This window comes from Oratosquilla oratoria, unplaced genomic scaffold, assembly GCF_046742065.1.
Source record: "Oratosquilla oratoria isolate Oo_2021 unplaced genomic scaffold, ASM4674206v1 SCAFFOLD226, whole genome shotgun sequence".
Lineage (NCBI taxonomy): Eukaryota > Metazoa > Arthropoda > Malacostraca > Stomatopoda > Squillidae > Oratosquilla > Oratosquilla oratoria.
This window is the reverse complement of record NW_027467578.1, coordinates 1-5,924: the sequence shown is the minus strand read 5'-3', so window position 1 is coordinate 5,924 and position 5,924 is coordinate 1.

Below are 5,924 nucleotides of genomic sequence, written 5' to 3'. Positions count from 1 at the left end.
GAACGATAATTTCCATATTCTCATAATCATGTACGGTCCCATTGACCCTACTGCCCATTCTCTTTTGTGTTGATTGCCTGTAAATATTTTCCATTAATAATTTCGTTTACTAGTTTTATCGCTAGTTTAATATTCCTTTCCTGGAATCTTCTTTGTTACTTTTACTTCTAGTCTTACGAATTATCTAGGCCCTGACCAGATAGTTCAGTCCTACAGTGGCTTCTAGAAGTGCGCTGGTTCTTAAGCACTTAGACGTTATACGTAACGTATCTTCACATACCAGCCGCCCGTAACAATACATACATATATACACAACCTTCCCCGTCCCACCACTTGTGGTGGGGACGGGGAAGTTTGTGCTTGTGGAGGAACGTGGGTGGTGATTTTTATTTAGCGACTCTAGCGGCAGTCGCTCGAAGCAAAACAGCCCCATAATAATAAAAAAGAAAGAATAATTAGAGCTCTATACAATCGTTTCAGGATCATCGTTGAACCACGAACGATCATCGTTGAGCGATAATCACACCGAGGAAAACGTACCGTGACCCCGGTCGGTTAATCGCTCTGTGTCGCCCAGTAGCCCCCCAGTGGTTACCGCGTCGTACTCACGAGAGGGTGGTCGTGAGTTCGATTCTCGGAAACCGCTGCAGCCTATGCCGCGTTGGTTCTCGACAGTCCTGACCAGGCTCAATCTTCCAGGGGTTTCTCACTTCCCGCGGCGTGGGGGTGGGATGGTGAGTGAGTGAGTGAGTTAATCCCGTGGGACTGTCGTCACCAAGCAATTTTATTCAGCTGAGGGGAACCTCGCGGTCCCAAGGAGGAATTTAATCCTTTTTTTTTGGGCTAAAAAATCAAATGCACTTTGGGCTTTGCAATTGCTCGATTTTGGTCTTAAAGGAAATTTACCATTTTGGGCTAAAATGTCCATTGTGTCTATTTATTCTCATTTTCTTCTTTATCTAATTTTCTTTCTATTTTCTATTTTTCATTTTTGGGCTAAAAAATAAACTACACTTTGGGTTTAAAAAGAAGATGCTATTCTGGGCTAAAAATGTCCATCTTGTTGATTCCTCTAATTTCCTTTTTTATATAATTTTCTTATATAATTTTATTTCCCTTTCTTCTTTATTTTTCTACTTTTTCATTTTATCGATGGGCCTTGATCGACTGTTTTGGGCTACGTTCACCTCCTCCAGGTGTTGACCTCGCTCCTGGTCCGGAACCATGCAGGAGGCGTTCTCCACTGTCGTCGTGAGGGTGGGCTTGCCCTCCACGACTCGACGTCACTCCTGCTCCGGAACCAGGCTGGAGGTGTCCGCCATTGCGGGGCGCCTGGGCTCGGCCTCCGGTCCGGGTGGCGCCCTCCCGAGTCCCGAGTCGCCCTCGGGAACAGCCTCTGGGGGCTTGTATCTTCCTGGAACCTGGAGGAGGAGGAGATCGCTGGCTCCTCGCATGCCGAAGAAGAAGAAGAGACATCGTCGTCATCTTCTTCTTCGTTGTTGTCGTGCATCCAGCAAGGGAACCTCCATCCTTCGGAGCATTCTCGCTTGCTGATGCAAAAGACACAGTGGGCTGGGTTGATGTTGAGGAGGTAGTCTTCCATAAGGATCCTCGTCCTTTGGGCTGTTTCTTCTGGGAGCACCTCTTGTAAGGTCCCTTGGGTCCTGGCGTCCTCTCTTGATGCCATCCTTGGGCTTGGGCTCGTTGGTTCCTCCCGGCGGGCGATCTTCGGAGGTAGTCTCCGCCACGCCGGGGTATGAGGCCTCATACAACCTCTTCTCCAGGAAAGGGCGAGGTCGTTGAACATAATTCTCTCCACAATTCAGGACTTCCACGGAATCGAGGCTCAGCAGGTGTGACTATGCTTGTCGCATCTCCGTTTGCTGCCGATGCTGATGGTCAGTCAGTCGGGCGAGTGGTGCGCATAAGGCGAAATTTCTTGAAGAGGGGAACCAGAAAACTAGGTGGTTTATAACTGAAGAGAAAAACATGGCGGCCTCTTTGTATTCTCAAAAGGATATGGCAAAGGGGACATGATGGTTAAAAAAGAAAAGTTATTTCAACTGAAGGTATGCTTAGATAACGACAATCTAAATCACCAAATGCCCTGAAACAAAGTATGCTTAATTACAACAGGAGAAAAGAAACTTGCAGAGGGCCGTATTTCTTCATTTCAAACATAATAATCATTATTTCAAATATATATATATATATATATATATATATATATATATATATATACATATATACATACATACATATATGCATACATACATATGTACATACATACTATATCCATATGTATATAAATATACATATATATATATATATATGTTTGTGTGTGTGTGTGTGTGTGTGTGTGTGTGTGTGTGTGTGTGTGTGTGTGTGTGTGTGTGTGTGTGTGTGTGTGTGTGTGTGTGAGTGTGTGTGTGTGTGTGTGTGTGTGTGTGTGTGTGTGTGTGTGTGTGTGTGTGTGTGTGTGTGTGTGTGTGTGTGTGTGTGTGTGTGTGTGTGTGTGTGTGTGTGTTTATATACAGTGTGTGTGTGTGTGTGTGTTTATATACAGTATATATATATATATATATATATATATATATATGTATATATATATTTATACATATATATGTATATATATATATATATATATACATATCTATGTATATGTATATATATACATATATATATATATATGTATATATATGCATATATATACATATATATACATATATATATACTAAGATATACATATATATATATATATATATATATATATATATATATATACATGTTATATATAATTATTATTTATTATCATTTTTATCTTTATTTTACTTTTGTTAATTATTTCTTTGGGTTTTTTCAATCTACATAAGAGACCTTTTGGATATTTGAGTTTGATGAAAGTCTCTGTGATACGTTGAAATTCAAGATCTAGAAATTCTTTACTGCATATACGAAATGCTCTGAGAAAGAAACCTATTATAATACGTGTTTTAGTTCTGTCATTATGTCCTGAATAGAAGTGTATGTAGTCTTCCTTACTAGCAATTACCATTGTGTTCTTGCTTAGGTGTTCTCTTGATATGTTGCTTTTGTGAGATTTTGTCATGTGTGATTTTATCGCCGCGTTCTGCATGTGGTATAAAATCACACATGACAAAATCTCACAAAAGCAACATTTCAAGAGAATAGGAATAATAATAAAGCAAAACTAAAATGCATGGAGGCAGTGATGATCAGAAATTATTTGCCACTTATTAACATACAACAAAATATGTGCGGGACCCTTGAGTTGTATGGCTCACGAGTAGCGGGCTTGCAAGGATGAACTGTCATAGTCCCTAGATCTCTCCCAATGTATCTATCTTTCTATTATATTAGTATGTAGCTTGTGTGAATAAATTACCAGAAGATTCCTAATGCATAGGCGAAACATCGTAAAATGTTAGTTTTCCTACCCAATCATGGACTCCTTTGGAAGTATTGTATACCTCCTTCAGAGAGATAAATCATTAGAAGAATAGAAAGTCTCAATAAGAAGATAACTAAAGCCTAATATGCTGTGTTATTTAAAGAAATGTATTAAAGAGAACCTGCTCCCTAAATTTACATATATATATATACGTATATCTATATCTATACCTATGTATATATATATATATATATATATATAGATAGATAGATGTATATATATATAAATGTATATATATACATATATATATATATATATATATATATATATATATATATACTGGTATTTATTTTATTTAACGTCCAATTCCGAGTAAAAAGTTAAAAAGTTTGATTTGGTCAGGATGGCTTTGCTCTGATTGCTGCCACAACGTGACAAGTATCGGACAAGTTGGCTCAAGTCGTCTCCGGGTTTGTGAGGCCGAATGTCGTCGAAAGCACGTCGGGGAAGAGATTCTGCGGAGGTTGTGGGGTCAGAGAAAAAAAGAAAAGATAAATCCGTTGGTTTCCACTTTCGTGTCGGGATGAAGTACTGCAAATGGGTTTTCCCCGTCGTTGCTTGATTCCGTCTCACCTTGTTCAGGTCGGTGCCGCGGACGTGTTAGCCTGAGTCCCAAAACTTCAGTTGTTGTGCAATTCTCAGGGGGTTAAAGTTTCTACTCTTTTTAGATTTTACGGCCTTCAAGTCTTTCGAGTAATTATCTTCTGTTATTTTTTTTTAAAAGGTTCTTGCATCCACATGCGGGAATATACTACCACGCACGCACACACACACACACACACACACACACACACACACACACACACACATACACACACACACACACTGGTAACCCATCAGCAGACGTCATGGTATTTCAGATTGAGTGACAATCAAAAAATTCACTTTACTAACTTGCTCACGACTAACCCGAGGTAATACTGAAATTTCTTGGACTTAGGTCTATACGTTAATCTAGACCATGCGGAGACATAAATTCATGGGAGTGCAAAAGGAAATCAATTCAGTCAACAATGCATAGTCAGTTTAGAAGTACACCAACATGACAATCGCATGACACTTCAGTCATACTGTGACTCCCGACTCAACAGATCATTGTCATTTGAAAAATATATATAATGCAGTGCGTTCAACAATTCATCTGCTCATTTATTGATGCAAACTTTGGGATAGATTTCTTTTTGCAGCTCTTATTATGATTTATAAACAAGAGAGATGTAACACAAATGCCTGTTTTGTCTTAAAGGCTTTAGCTTTTTCTAAAGAGCTGACACAAAAACATATTCTCTGGATGAATTTACTGACTCAACTACGGTCTTCAACGAGTAAAGCTCTTGGTCAAATTCTTCTGCTCTTTTTACACTTCCGTCTCTGAATTTAATGATTTCTCCATTTCTATCTTTCAAATATATCACTTGCTGTCTTCCTAAAGCATATCTGCGCTCTGTTCCTTTAATATTTTTACCTTTCCGAATAGTTTCCTCTATTTCATCCATGTTTCTCTTTCTTTTCTCTGATCTCTGCCTTTTGTTGATAAGCTTGTTTAGTTCTACTCTTTCTACTTCGTCTCTCCTGCTTTTAATCTGTATGGTCCTCCTTTTAATCAGGTCATTTGTAGCTTTGGAGTATTTGTTTTCTCTAATACTTTTTTAAATTTTCTCCAATGTCATAGATGATTTGTATTTCTTGATCCAAAAACTCAGGAGAACAAATTCTGTAAGCGCTCAGGAACATTGAAGAAAACACTGACAACTTAGATTTTTGACTGTGATACAAGTAAAAATTAATATACGAAGGAATTTGTTCCCCTGAGTTTTTGGATCAAGAAATACAATTCATCTATGACATTGGAGAAAATTTGAAATATCCAAAATATCTTATTGATAAGACAAAAATCAAAGCTAGGAAATGTTTTCTTAATACTTCGCAGGTCAAACCATTTAATTATAAAAATATGTTAACAATTCCGTACCACGAAAATCTAATCAATCTTCCTAACATTTTTGACAAATTTGTTATCCAGATAGTATCTAAAAATAATAATAACATTAAGAGTCTGTTAATTAAAAATTCTCCAAGAAGTAAAGAAGGATGTATTTATAATATACCATGTAAAAACTGTGATTTTATTTATATAGGCCAAACAGACAAAGGCTTAGAAAAAAGGATAGGCCAACATATATATAGTATTAGAACGGGGCAAGTGTCCAGTGGATTATTTGTCCACCAAAGGGATTATGGTCATAATATTGACTGGGGAAATTCTAAAATAATTACTTGTAATAATATTATAGAAAGAAATATTATTGAATCTTGTTTTGTAAAAAGAAATTTTGAAAATAACATGAAATTGAGTTTGGGTATATTTAAATTGGACAATTTTGTCATTGACAAAATTATGTGTGATAAAATGTTACATGGGACCTCTCCGAGTATTCTTGTCTTCCTATGT